This window comes from Apodemus sylvaticus, chromosome 4 (assembly GCF_947179515.1).
Source record: "Apodemus sylvaticus chromosome 4, mApoSyl1.1, whole genome shotgun sequence".
Classification (NCBI taxonomy): domain Eukaryota; kingdom Metazoa; phylum Chordata; class Mammalia; order Rodentia; family Muridae; genus Apodemus; species Apodemus sylvaticus.
In genome coordinates, this window is record NC_067475.1 from 160,139,143 (window position 1) to 160,154,647 (window position 15,505).

At 40.7% G+C, this 15,505-nt stretch overlaps 1 non-coding gene across 1 annotated transcript; it reads left to right on the top strand.

Moving 5' to 3' along the window:
- Positions 1-14,812: 14,812 nt before the first annotated feature.
- LOC127683938 (small nucleolar RNA SNORA17) lies at positions 14,813-14,939 on the top strand. The gene has a single exon (XR_007977708.1). It is a non-coding gene; the product is annotated as a small nucleolar RNA SNORA17 (small nucleolar RNA).
- Positions 14,940-15,505: the final 566 nt, after the last annotated feature.

A 15,505-nucleotide genomic window follows, 5' to 3' on the forward strand; every position in this document is an offset into this window, starting at 1 on the left:
CAGTCTCTTTATTAAAAGACGTGAACCTGACTCAGTCAGTAATCTCAGAATATATACCCAATGAAATACTCTTGTGATTTTTTTGCTTAATAATATCAGAATTCGCATGGAACTTTGCTCTCTTTGTTTTTATGCATGTAGTAGTCAATTTTCTTTAAAAAAAAAAAAGTTCATTGTACGGAGCACATGAAGTTCTCAGTGAATGTATGCTTTTGACATGTGCATACCCATGTCAAGGATCTCAATACCTCACACCCATGGAAAACTCTAGAGCCTTCCCTAGAAGGTCTAGGCTAGGTCAGGGAAATGGCAAAATCTGACCTCCTGGTCCAGGTCTGGATGGCAATAGGATGGCAATAGGATATATAAATATCCCGGATTCTAAAGAAAACAAGCTGAGCAAGCCAGTAAGCAGCACCCTTCCATGCCTCTGCATCCGCTCCTGCCTCTAAGTTCCTGCCCCATGAGGGTTCCTGTCCTGACTTCCGTTAGTGTTGAACAGCAATATGGAAGTGTAAGCTGAATAAACCCTTTCCTCCCCAACTTGTTTCTTGGTCATGAATATATAGGATATATAGAAAATGTCCACTATAGGTTTTGCTCAGTGATGGTGTGTGACCTGTCAACTATTCCACCTCAGAGACTGATCCTATTGAGAGTGGCTAAAGCTGTCTGCTTGTTCAACCATATATAACACCCCTGCCTCCCTATTTAACTGTATACATAAAATCACACTGAGCTCCCAGGGTTCTGCACCTTCACTATAAGAGAGAAAGAGAAAGGAGAGAGAGAGAGAGAGAGAGAGAGAGAGAGAGAGAGAGAGAGAGAGAGAGAGAGAAGTGCATTCAAACCCAGGTTTTCTGTGTGTTCCTGTGCTGGTGCTATTTAACTTCATTCTATTACTGCTCTGTCATGTCAAAATGCCAAGCCATACTTTGCAAAACATATGAAAAGGCTAAGAGTTAGCAAAGAAATAAAAATTTCAACTAATATTGTGTGTTATTCTGTTTCCTGAAATGCACAAGAATAAATATTCTATTGAAACATGAACAATCAAGACATTTTAATAAGAAAATACTTGAAATACAGTAGCAAGAAGATGTTTAAACTAATAAGTCAAGATGTTTTAGGATGCATACAAGAGATAATCTCTTGCCTCTTAAAAACTGGATGCTAGGGCGGCGGCAGCAGCGGCAGCAGTGGCTGCTCCAGCTGAAGGGCCATCAGCAGTGGAACCAAGGCGTCACAGGGACCAGTTAGGACCTGCGCCCACGACCACTGACCTTCGCTGACCAGCCAGGCAGCAAGCAGCTGCAGTTGTGCGGCGCCTTTCCTGCACGGAGGCCACTTCAGAACTCGGCCTCCCACCAGTCAGGAGAGGTGCATCCATCTTGGTTCCGTACTCCAGGGATCAGACAGACTGAGGTACACAAACATAATCCGAGGCCAACACCGCGGTGGTCTGAGCCCGACGGGCATTGGCCTGCACCCAGGCCCTGGGCGGGTCGGGGGGCCATCGGGGTGCCAACCCAGCCAGGAGGTTTTTTGCCCAGGCCTGCGAGCGCGCCGCCGCCATTTTGCCTGCAGGACGACAGAGAGCTCAGGCGGGCAGACCTGTAACAGGCATAGCCTAAGGCTAACAAAGCGGGGGTCCAGGCCCCAAAAGGCACAGGACTGACCCCAAGAACTGGGCGGCTTGGTGGGCCATCTGCGAGTCAACCCGCCCAGGTGATTGTTAGCAAAGCAGACTCTCCCAGCGCTTTCAGGGAGCGCGGGCGCGCACGCCCACCATCCTAGTCACCTGGCAGACCCAATTAACAGTCATAGCCCTAGGGGAACTTTGCTCAGACCTTGGCCTCCCAGGCTTTTGCCTGGACTCAGGGACTGGGCGGCCAGGCTAACCTTGTGTGTGACAGCCCGGTTGGCGGATCGGCTGCCCAGCAGAGTGAGCGGAACACAGGGGAGGTCACAGTAGCATACACCGTCGGCACTCCCTGGGGGTGCACACAGGCTCCATCTGGTCCACAGACACAATCTGGGGCAAGGCCTCAGGCAGAAGCCCTTAGCTCTACTCTCTCCTCTTCCGGATCCAGATCAGTCTGGGCGGCAGCATTACATCTCCAAGTCCTGCAAGTGGCTAGCTGGGCTTCCAGGCGGCCAGCTGGGAGAAGTCAGTGTGCTCCAGTGAATCCAGCGGGCCCCAGCGGGAGCCTTCAGGTGCCTGCTTTGGGATCAGAACAGCCTGGGCAGCAGCACACTGTCTACAAGCAGCGCAGGAGGTAAGCTGTGCACCAGAGGCCAACTGGGAAGGGGCAGCTTGCACTGGTGAGTCCAGCACTGACAAGATAAACTAACACCAGTGAGAACTAGATGGCAAAAGGCAAACGCAGGAACTTCACTAACAGAAATCAAGGCAATATGGCAACATCTGAACCCAATTCTCCTCTACCAACATGTCCTGGATACCCCATCACACCAGTAAAACAAGATTTGGATTTAAAATCACTGGTCATGATGCTGGTACAGGAACACATGAAGGACATACATAAAGAAATTCAGGAGAAAATGGATCAAAAGTTAGAAGCCCTTGCAAGGGAAACACAAAAATCATTGAAAGAAATCCAGGAGAATACAAAAGCCAACAAGGAGGAAATGCAAAAAACACTTAAAGAAATACAGGAGAACTATGCTCAACAGGCTGAGGTCATGAAAGACGAAACACAAAAAGCTCTTAAAGAAATACAGGAGAACTTTGGTCAACAGGCTGAGGTCATGAAAGACGAAACACAAAAATCTCTTAAAGAATTACAGGAAAACACAAACATGCAAGTGAAGGAGCTAAGCAAAACCATCCAGGATCTAAAATCAGAAGTAGAAACAGCTAAGAAAAGTCAAAGGGAGACAACTTTGGAGATAGAAAGCCTTGGGAAGAAATCAGGGGACAGAGATGCAAATATCAACAACAGAATACAAGAGATAGAAGAAAGAATCTCAGATGCTGAAGATTCCATAGAAACCATGGACTCAACAGTTAAAGAAAATGCAAAATGCAAAAAGCTTGTAACCCAAAATATCCAGGAAATCCAGGACACAATGAGAAGACCAAACCTAAGGATTATAGGCATAGAGGAGAGTGAAGATTTACAACTTAAAGGGCCAGCAAATATCTTCAATAAAATTATGGAAGAAAACTTCCCTAACCTAAAGAGAGAGATGCCCATGAATATACAAGAAGCCTACAGAACTCCAAACAGACTGGACCAGAACAGAAATACTTCCCGTCACATAATAATCAAAACACCAAATGTTCTAAACAAAGAAAGAATACTAAAGGCAGTAAGAGAAAAAGGCCAAGTAACATATAAAGGAAGACCTATCAGAATCACAGCAGACTTTTCACCTGAGACTATGAAGGCTAGAAGGTCCTGGGCAGATCTCATGCAGACTCTAAGAGAACACAAATGCCAACCAAAACTACTATATCCAGCAAAACTCTCAATCACCATAGATGGAGAAACTAAGATATTTCATGACAAAACCAAGTTTACCCAATATCTATCCACAAACCCGGCCCTAAAAAGGATAATAGGAAGACAACACCAATACAAGGAGGGAAACTTCACCCTGGAAAAAGCAAGATAGTAACCTTTCATCAAACCCAAAAGAAGTTAAGCATTCAAATTTAAAAAATAATGTCAAAAATGATAGGAAGTAACAATCACTATTCCTTAATATCTCTTAACATCAATGGACTTAATGCCCCAATAAAAAGACACAGACTAACTGAATGGATACGTAAACAGGACCCTACATTTTGCTGCTTACAGGAAACACACCTCAGGGTCAAAGACAAACACTACCTTAGAGTAAAAGGCTGGAAGACAATTTTACAAGCAAATGGTCTCAGGAAACAAGCTGGAGTAGCCATTTTAATATCAGATAAAATTGACTTTCAACCCAAAGTCATCAAAAGAGACCCTGAGGGACACTTCGTGCTGGTCAAAGAAAAAATACAAAAAGAAGAACTGTCAATCCTGAACATCTATGCCCCAAATGCAAGGGCACCCTCTTTCATAAAAGAAACTTTATTAAAACTAAAAGCACACATTGCACCTAACACAATAATTGTGGGTGACTTCAACACTGCACTTTCCTCAATGGACTGATCAGGAAAACAGAAACTAAACAGGGACACAATGAAACTAATTGAAGCTTTGGACCAATTAGATTTAACAGATATATATAGAACATTCTATCCTAAAACAAAAGAATATACCTTTTTCTCAACACCTCATGGTACCTTCTCCAAAATCGACCATATAATTGGTCACAAGACAGACCTCAACAAATATAAGAAGATAGAACTAATCCCATGCCTCCTATCTGATCACTATGGAGTAAAAGTGGTCTTCAATAGCAACAGAAACAACAGAAAGCCCACATACACGTGGAAACTGAACAATACTCTACTCAATGATACCTTGGTCAAGGAAGAAATAAAGAAAGAAATTAAAGACTTTTTAGAACACAATGAAAATGAAAACACAACATACCCAAATCTATGGGACACAATGAAAGCAGTGCTAAGAGGAAAACTCATAGCCCTGAGTGCCTCCAAAAAGAAAATGGAGAGAGCATACATTACGAGCTTAATGACACACCTGAAAGCCCTAGAACAAAAAGAAGCTATTTCGCCCAGGAGGAGTAGAAGGCAGGAAATCATCAAACTCAGGGCCGAAATCAATCAAGTAGAAACAAAGAGAACCATACAAAAAATCAACAATACCAGGAGCTGGTTCTTTGAGAAAATCAACAAGATAGATAAACCCTTAGCCAGAATGACCAAAGGGCACAGAGAAAGTATCCAAATTAACAAACTTAGAAATGAAAAGGGAGATATAACAACGGAAACTGAGGAAATCCAAAAAATCATCAGATCCTACTACAAGAGCCTATACTCAACACAACTGGAGAATCTGGAGGAAATGGACAATTTCCTTGACAGATACCAAATACCAAAATTAAATCAGGACCAACTAGACCATCTAAACAGTCCCATAATGCCTAAAGAAATAGAAGGAGTCATAGAAAGTCTTCCAACCAAAAAAAGCACAGGACCAGATGGCTTCAGTGCAGAATTCTACCAGACCTTCAAAGAAGAGTTAACACCAATACTCTTCAAACTATTCCACAAAATAGAAACAGAAGGAACACTACCCAATTCCTTCTACGAAGCCACAATTACGCTGATACCAAAGCCACACAAAGATCCAACAAAGAAAGAGAACTTCAGACCAATTTCCCTTATGAACATCGATGCAAAAATACTCAATAAAATTCTTGCCAACCGAATCCAAGAACACATCAAAACGATCATCCACCATGATCAAGTAGGCTTCATCCCGGGAATGCAGGGTTGGTTCAATATACGGAAATCCATCAATACAATCCACTACATAAACAAACTCAAAGAACAAAACCACATGGTCATTTCATTGGATGCTGAAAAAGCATTTGACAAAATTCAGCATCCCTTCATGCTTAAAGTCTTGGAGAGAACAGGAATTCAAGGCCCATACCTAAACATAGTAAAAGCAATATACAGCAAACCGGTAGCCAGCATCAAACTAAATGGAGAGAAACTTGAAGCAATCCCACTGAAATCAGGGACCAGACAAGGCTGCCCCCTTTCTCCTTATCTTTTCAATATTGTACTTGAGGTACTAGCTCGGGCAATTCGACAACATAAGGAGGTCAAAGGGATACAAATTGGAAAGGAAGAAGTCAAACTATCATTATTTGCAGACGACATGATCGTCTACCTAAGTGACCCAAAGAACTCCACTAGAGAGCTCCTACAGCTGATAAACAACTTCAGCAAAGTGGCAGGTTATAAAATCAACTCAAGCAAATCAGTGGCCTTCCTATACTCAAAGGATAAGCAGGCTGAGAAAGAAATTAGGGAAATGACCCCCTTCACAATAGCCACAAACAGTATAAAGTATCTTGGGGTGACTCTTACCAAACATGTGAAAGATCTGTATGACAAGAACTTCAAGACTCTGAAGAAGGAAATGGAAGAAGACCTCAAAAAATGGGAAAACCTCCCATGCTCATGGATCGGTAGAATCAATATAGTTAAAATGGCCATTTTGCCTAAAGCACTATACAGATTCAATGCAATACCCATCAAAATCCCAACTCAATTCTTCACAGAGTTAGAAAGAGCAATTATCAAATTCATCTGGAACAACAAAAAACCCAGGATAGCTAAAACTATTCTCAGGAACAAAAGGAAATCTGGGGGAATCAGTATCCCTGACCTCAAGCAATACTACAGAGCAATAGTGTTAAAAACTGCATGGTATTGGTACAGTGACAGGCAGGAGGATCAATGGAACAGGATTGAAGATCCAGAAATGAACCCACACACCTATGGACACTTGATCCTCGACAAAGAGGCTGAAAACATCCAATGGAAAAAAGATAGCCTTTTCAACAAATGGTGCTGGTTCAACTGGAGGTCAGCATGCAGAAGAATGCGAATTGATCCATCCTTGTCTCCTTGTACTAAGCTCAAATCCAAATGGATCAAGGACCTCCACATAAAGCCAGACACTCTGAAGCTAATAGAAAAGAAACTGGGGAAGACCCTTGAAGACATCGGTACAGGGAGAAAGTTTCTGAACAGAACACCAATAGCGTATGCTCTAAGAGCAAGAATTGACAAATGGGACCTCATAAAATTACAAAGTTTCTGTAAGGCAAAGGACATCATCAAGAGGACAAATCGGCAACCAACAAACTGGGAAAAGATCTTCACGAATCCTACATCAGATAGAGGGCTAATATCCAATATATATAAAGAACTCAAGAAGTTAGACTCCAGAAAAACAAACAACCCTATTAAAAAATGGGGTACAGAGTTAAACAAAGAATTCTCACCTGAAGAACTTCAGATGGCGGAGAAGCATCTTAAAAAATGCTCAACTTCATTAGTCATTAGGGAAATGCAAATCAAAACAACCCTAAGATTTCATCTTACACCAGTCAGAATGGCTAAGATTAAAAATTCAGGAGACAGCAGGTGTTGGAGAGGGTGTGGAGAAACAGGAACACTCCTCCACTGCTGGTGGGGTTGCAAATTGGTACAACCACTCTGGAAATCAGTCTGGCGGTTCCTCCGAAAACTGGGCACCTTACTTCCAGAAGATCCTGCTATACCACTCCTGGGCATATACCCAGAAGACTCCCCACCATGTAATAAGGATACATGTTCTACTATGTTCATAGCAGCCCTATTTGTAATTGCCAGATGCTGGAAAGAACCCAGGTATCCCTCAACAGAAGAGTGGATGCAAAAAATGTGGTATATCTACACAATGGAGTACTATTCAGCCATTAGAAACAATGAATTCATGAAATTCTTAGGCAAATGGATGGAGCTAGAGAATATCATACTAAGTGAGGTAACCCAGACTCAAAAGGTGAATCATCGTATGCACTCACTAATAAGTGGATATTAACCTAGAAAACTGGAATACCCAAAACATAATCCACACATCAAATGAGGTACAAGATGAAAGGAGGTGTGGCCCCTGGTTCTGGAAAGACTCAGTGAAACAGTATTCAGCAAAACCAGAACGGGGAAGTGGGAAGGGGTGGGTGGGAGGACAGGGGAAGAGAAGGGGGCTTGCGGGACTTTCGCGGAGTGGGGGGGGCTAGAAAAGGGGAAATCATTTGAAATGTAAATAAATTATATCAAATAGTAAAAAAAAAAACAAAAAACTGGATGCTAAATGTTTGTATGGACTTTGAAATAACAAAGAAATGGCCTGGGTATTTAGGTCAGTGATAAAGAACTCTCAAGCATCAGAATAAAAATAGAAGGAACCCCTCACTTATTGGTGATAGCTAAGATATGAAGAGCCTATGCTAGAGAAATCTGTCCTTTCCTGGATGGCAAGTAGTAGCCCCTTTATATTTTAACTCTGTTGAACTGGTTTCAGTCATTTGGTTATGGGGAAAACAGTCATTATTAGGGTGCATATTAACCAGGAAATTCAGAGAAACATGTAAGTTTCGGTTTAACCTGTATTGATTTCAAAAATTTATCTTGAGCTATTACACTGAAACCCTTAATAATCAAACAATGCTCTGCAATGTAATGTTTTACATCCCCAGGGGAGCCCCTCCATGAGCAACGTTGTCATATTTACATGCCGATGCCACATACTGGTTGGAACACCCAGGAGTGAGGTGGCAGTTCTTGAAAAGTTGCCTAAACAAATTGTCAGAGGCTTCCGTTAAATTCATTATGCAACTGTACTGCCTGGTTTTCTGTGTCAATGCAAACTGGATTTACCACAGAGAAAGGAGCCTCCTTTGAGGAAATGAGTACTTGAGATTGATCTGTAAAGCATTTTCTCAATTAGAGATCAATGGAGGAGAGCCCCTTGTGGGTGGTGCCATCCCTGGGCTGGTAGTCCAGGATTCTAAAAGAATGCAATCAGTTCCTGCCTCCAAGTTCCTGTCCTGTGAGGGTTCCTGTCCTGACTTCCTTTGGTGATAACAGCAATGTGGAAGTGTAAGCTGAATAAACCTGAATAAACCTTTTCTTCCCCAACTTCTTTCTTGGTCATGATGCTTTGTGCAGGAATATACACCCTGACCAAAAAAGCAAAAATTATGAATAATATAACACAATTGGATGCATAGCCAAGTCTTAGGGGTTTTTGGGGGGTTTTTTTTGTTTGTTTGTTTTTGTTTTGTTTTGTTTTTTGGTTGTTCTGATGTTTTTCCAGTAACTATAATGGCAATGAATTTGTTTAGTAAGACTGCAAGTTTTTTGAAATGTATTGATAGAAGCAAGCTAATTTATTACCTGATTGTTCACTGATCAACATCAGCAAAATCAGATATAGCATTTATTCCTTCAAGAGATAATATCAGCTGTTGGTCTTTAACTGACTTATTTGAGAACAAATATGTATTTTGTCAACCATAGAGAATGATCTTCCTACTTGGAAATATTTATCATTCTTGATTCGCACATCTGAAATTTGCAATTAAACTTCATTTTCCATTGACTATGATGTAAATTCTTCCTGAAGAAGCATTACTTAATTTGATAAAATTCATGTAAATATAAATAAACTAAATTCTTTTAAGAGGTACAGGAAAATATACTATTACAAATTTCTAAAGATGCATAAAGAAGAGACCTTTCAAGGGTGAGACTATATGGAAGCTAAACTTTAGCTCCTTCACAGGTTTGTAACTGAACTCAAAATCAAGTATTCAGCAAAGAAACACAGAGGGATTCTTTTCTCTGAATTTAATGTTTTATTTTTGTTTTTATTTGCAGTGAGAATAGAAAGGAGATATTTTTCTGATAGGCTTTCCCACACTCTTCTGGGTACCTGAGAGATCAAAGAAACTTCAAAGCCCAGAGGAAAGAAATGGAGGGGCTGCTGAGACTATCACAGCGACATTAGAACTGGAGGGAGCACTTCCAGGGATGTATGTGCCACCGGAGGCCATCCTGTGCAGAGGCAAGATTAAGAATTCGTCACAATTCAAGATTCAATTTTCAGGTAACCAAGAATGAAAAAGACCTGTGGCTTCCTATTCCACAATGTGATCAGTCATTTTCAGGAGATGGCCAGCACTCGAAAACAGAATCAAATCCAAATAGGTATGAAAACAGTTCTGTCACCTAACCCAGAAAGTCCCCCAGCCTGGTGTTTCCTACAGCATTCAAAGAATGCTACAAACATTCTTTGGAGAAAATTTAAGTTATAAAACCACCACTTTCATCTCTTTTCTTAAAAAAAAAAATCTAGGTTTCTTTTTTTCTACTTGTGCCTGAGATGGGCAAGCAGCGCCCCTCATCTGAAGACTTTAGGAGTGCCAGGCTCTCTCCGGGTCTCCACTGCAAAAGGGACCCCTTAGAATTACTATAGCTCAGCTTTTTGTAGGAGTTTGAGGCACACACATTTTGACTTAAATAAAAGGAAGAAAAATTAACTGGCAATGTCTTAAAATATATCTGAATGTCAGGTAATTCTTTTTTATGGTTTTCTTCCTTCTTAGTTTACCTTCTAATATTACTAGTTCCCAAGACAGCAGCCAATACTGAAAGTATTTGCATATAAGATACTTTACAAATATATTAGTACTTTCAATTATAATATCATTTTAACTATTTGCACCTAATATCACTGAATTTAACACATTAAAAAAACTTAAGGAGTGACTTTGAATATGAGAAGCATCATAATTTAAATATATCATTGCCAACTTTTATCATTACCTTAAATCCTCCCCATAACATGAATTAGGCAAGGGTAAAAGCAAGTAAAGAAAATGTCTTTATACTAACACTTCCAACTTAATTGCTTTATATCTTATTGTTTTTTGTTTGTTTGCTTGTATGTCCTGGGTAAATTGACTTCCTATCCTCATACATCATTCCAGATATTAATGGAGCCATTTACAATGTGTTCTAATATCCACATTTGATCTGCTTATCTGTAAAAACAAAAAAAGTTGCATACCTTTCCATTCTACTGCATCCTCAAGTACTGCTGAGTCTAGTGATACATCAAGTTTTTTTTTTTTTTTTTTTTTTTTGTTATACATGATTGTATTAACTATCTCAGGGTTTTTTTGTTTTCATATAAAGTTTAGTATTGTTATTTCAAGGTCTATAAAGAATTGTGTCAGGATTTTGATGGGGAGTGCATTGAATGGAAACTCCCATGAATCTATGAGGGTAACCCTAGCTAAGACTCTTAGCAATGGGTGATATAGAACCTGAAATAACCACCTCATGTAGCCAACCAAGCAATAAACCTTCAGCCCAAAATTTTTCATGCCTTCTAGATGTGCATGAATAAAGATGGAGAAGAAATAGAAGGAATGGCCAACCAATGCCTGGCCCACCCACGACCCATGCTGTGAGAGAGAGCCCACCCTCGACAGTGCTATTTCTATTCTGCTATACTTGAAGACAAGAGCCTAGCATAACTGTCATCTGAGAGACTCCACCCAGGAGGTGACAGAAACAGATGAAGAGACCCAGGGCCAAACATTAGGCAGAGCTAGGGGATTCCTGGGAAAGGGGGCAGGGGAAGAATTCAAGGATCCAGAAGGGTCAAGGACACCACAGGGAAACCTACAAAATAGACTAAGCTGATCACATTAAATCTCAGAGAGACTGAATCATCAACCAGAAAGCATGCTTGGGATGGACCTATGCCCTCTGCATATAACAGGTGAACAGCTTGGCCTTCATGTAGGACTCCTGAGAGCAGGGCAAGGGCTGTTACTGACTCTCCGTCTGCCTTTGGATTCTGTTCCCCTAGCTGGGCTTCCTTGTCTAGCCTCAGTAGTATAAAATGCACCTAGTCATACTACAACCTGATATGCCAAGGCTAGTTGATATCCATGGGAAGACTCCCCTTTTCTGAGGAGAGAGGGAGAAAGAATGAGGGGAGGAGAGGAAAGAAAGAGGAACTGGGAGAGAAGGGAGGGAACACTGTGGTCAGGATATAAACAAACAAACAAACAAATAAATAAATAAATAAAGTTCATTATCTTTAAAACATCAAGAGTCTCTAAGTTCAGTTTACCTAAAATGTAAAAATTCTGACTAAAATATCCAAAGTCTTTCTAAAATTTCCAAATCTATAAAATTACATATTTCTCTAAAACCCTCAAGTCTCTTAACTGTGGACTCCTGAAAATATAAAGAATAAGTTAATACTTCTTATTGTAAACAGGAAAGACTAGGACTAGTCATAATCAACCAAAAAAGCATATCCGACAGTGGACATAATTCAGTGATTCACCTCTAGGAACCACTCCTGATCCTCCAGGCACCAAAGGGCTTGGGCAGTTCTAGTTCACCACCTCCGCCAACCACGAAACACACAGTTCATCTTGTAAGTTCAAAAGCTCCGCACGACAGCGTTGCTATTCTTGGCAATTGTTCCAAGCCACTGGCATCTCACAAATCCTCAGATCTCCATTGCAACTTGGCTTCCCCTTAACAGTAACTTCTCCCTGGTTCTCTTCAGGGACTCTGGCCTGGGACATAATAAGCTGGTCAATCCTGGGACTTCTACCATGACTGAGGTTGCACCTTCCCTAATGCTCTCTCCTGGACTGTCTTTAAGGAATCCAACCCTGTCACAAGGTGCCAAACCTCAGTTGAGCTTCATGAACCTTCATTCCTTTAAAACAAGTGTCAACTGGGTGACTCTTACAAATTACAGAGTTCATTTGCCTGAATGAAGTATATATTTGGCCCCCTCTGGAATACAACTTCTCTGCAATGACCCTGATAAACCCTGGAAGATTTTCTATCAATGATGTTGTTTGCTGTCGGGAGGTGAACTGTGCACAGAGAGCCTGGTCCCTGGTCGAGCTTGGGCCTTGAACCCCAGAGACCCTGTAGGTGACTTCTGTCTACATTGGACAGCAGGTGTTTAGCTCCACCCCTTGGGCCCCTAGCTCCAGTTGCGGCTACAGCCTCCCACAGCCCCCAGCAGAGAGATTTGTGGCCATCAGTCACTGTAGGAGCAGCCAAGCCTTCCAACATGCAGATAAGGTTTCCCCAAGCTCTCAGCCCAAGCCAATGCGAAGTCCCTGTTGTCAGACCCTGACCCACCCCACACTGTATATAAATCCTATCCAGAATCCTATAGACTGGATAAAAGGTGTGTGAGAACTATTCCATTGTCGGAGAGTTACATAAAGGCTGTAGGACTTGGGAAGAGGTCCCCTCTCTGGAAACACCACCTGCAGAAGTAGAGCCAACGGCAGCAGTGGAAGCAGCAGAAGCGACTTCCCCTCCCTGCTCGCACCCTCTTCCCTCTGTCGGAACTCTCACACTAGCCTGGCCAGAGCTCTCTGTGGAAATCCTCCAGGACACAGGCCCACAGTTGCTTCTTAATTTTCAGCCCTAGCCAATCAATATCCCAGCAAATTATATGCTTGATTTTAGTAGTTTTGGTTTTTTGCTAGTCATGGTCAATTTTTTAGCTCCAGATGACCAGAAACAGATTTTTTTTTTTTAAATTCAAAATATTGAACATCCCTGATAAAGTCTGTAAGGGATGCTCAAGTTCTTCCTGAAACTTCCCATGCCAGGCTTCCGTCATCTGCTCTGCTTTAGGGTGCTCTCCCAAGTTCTCACAATAGCTAACAAGATCTAACATGACCTGAACTGCTCAACAAATCCTATCGAAGTGAATAAGCACTTTGTCATAACGGATAGAAAACCTAAGCTCATGAAACGTTATAGAGAAAGATAATATGGATTATTAATTAGTTCCCCATTGAAAGATAGACTTGGAGACAAATCTATATGAATTCACTTAATTGAACATGATGCTTATGTGCTGTGATTTTTTATTTTCAATACTTTATTTCATTATTCATTATCTACTCAACAATTATGTTATTAATGATGCCAGTACAAAATCTCAAAGGACAACCATCTAAAGTCATTTCATTCTTCTTTATTTCAATAATTTCAGTGTGGCAAAGAGACCTCCGATCTTTTTACCTAATCAGTTGAGCGTACACATAATAGATGTTTGTGACAGGCACTTTACTAACTCAAAGATTCATAAAGTGAAAATATGTAGACCAGCATTTCCATCAAAGAGTCATTGTTTCAATCAGGACTTTCTAGTCAATCTATAAATCAACACTAATTGAATCAATAAGATAATTTTCTTGTACTGATAATTGATTTCTTTGGATTTGTTTTCTTACATACCTTACTATGCAATTCATGGGATCAGTTCTGTGACATAAAGGATGACGCAATGTTTGCTTAGAAAACAGCAAAGAAGCTGAGTGTTCTGCTTTTGTTTTTTCTTAAATTTCCAAATATATAGTACTGGTTCATATCGACAATTTTTAGACCTGCTTTATACTTAATTGTTGTGCAAAATATCTGAAAAATAAGAGTCATATAAATAGCAGTAATGATTGTTTCTCATGCTTCATATCTACAATCTACAATGTTTCAAAATACAAGTTTGACATATAGAATCATTGCATTGAAACCTATTCAGTGGGAACTCACTGAAGTTACTCTTCTGTACAAAAATAAAACAATTACTAATGGCAGTAAAATGCCCAACTGGACATCAGAGGCTAAATCTATCTATGACATATGTATGTCAGCTTCTCTTATGGTTTTATTGAAAAAGTACATATATTATTTTCTATAAAATAAACAGAAAGTATGTCTTTGTTTTAAAATAGTTGTAATAATCCATATATCCTAAACAGTATTGTCTATCAGTACACTGTGGCTGAGATATGTCTCTTATGTTTGAGCTATAAATGATCGTTCTGTTCAATCAAATGTACATGGTGGTAGTTAACCTCTTTCATTAGGTCTGTGAATATGAAGTGATTAATGGATTTCTTAGTATTGATTCATTTTGCATTTATGAACAAGCCCTACTGGCCATGATAAATTATATATTTTCAATTCATCTGGATGCCATTTGCTGATAATTAGTATTTTTCATCTGTGTTCATAACTTAGATTGATATAATTTTCAGTATTCATTGTTAGATTTTTAAAGTTTTTCTTTTGCCTTTATTTTCTGAAAGCATTGAAATACCTTGGCAACTACTCCTTGAAGACTTTACATTTTATAAAATAACTAATTTTTTTTCTTAGGAATAAGGCTCCAGCTTCCATTAGCTTCCTATAATGACAATTTTACTTTGATAACTCCATTGCGATTCATTAATTTAAAAGAATAACTGATAAAATACCCTTGCCCTAGAAGCCTTGCAGATGTGGCTGCCATGTATATCAGTAGTTGGCAGATAGGAGAGAAGCTACATCTGTGGTCAATGTTCTGACCTATTTATTACATCTGAACGATTAGTAGCCTAACATTCCCTGAAAAAAAGCCAGCTTGAATCTAAAAGAGTCTAGAGTCAGGCTTCTGGAGAAGCAAGCCTGAGATTGACCACCAGTCAGGTGGCAGGCAGGCCTATCCTGCCTCCTAGAACAAGAAGCAATCTGGAGACTAGAAGATCTCTCTCATCTGGGACCAGTCTGGTACTGGGCACCTGGGGGGCTGACCATGCTCAAGATGACCCCTTCCTGGCAGAATACTCCTGAGAACACTACTGACACAACTCCAGACACTCTTAGATCCCAGGTGCCACTAAAAGGAACAAGTAAATGATGGAGAAATGAAAGCAAAAGAGAAACAGAAGGATGTGGGTACAATGAAGAACTAGAGATTCAAGGGCAGTGATTAACAGCTTGATGTGAATAGCTGGTGTTGCTACCCAGAACCATGGTGGGGTACTGGCCTTTGCTGCCACAGGGCTGGGGTGTGTGTATGTGAGTCCATGGCGATAAAGCAGCAGGGGTCCTTTACCATCAAAGGCCAGGCAGATGTTTCTGGTCTGGATGTCTGAGGGCTGCCCAGAGTTAGCCCTACCCCTCACCTAG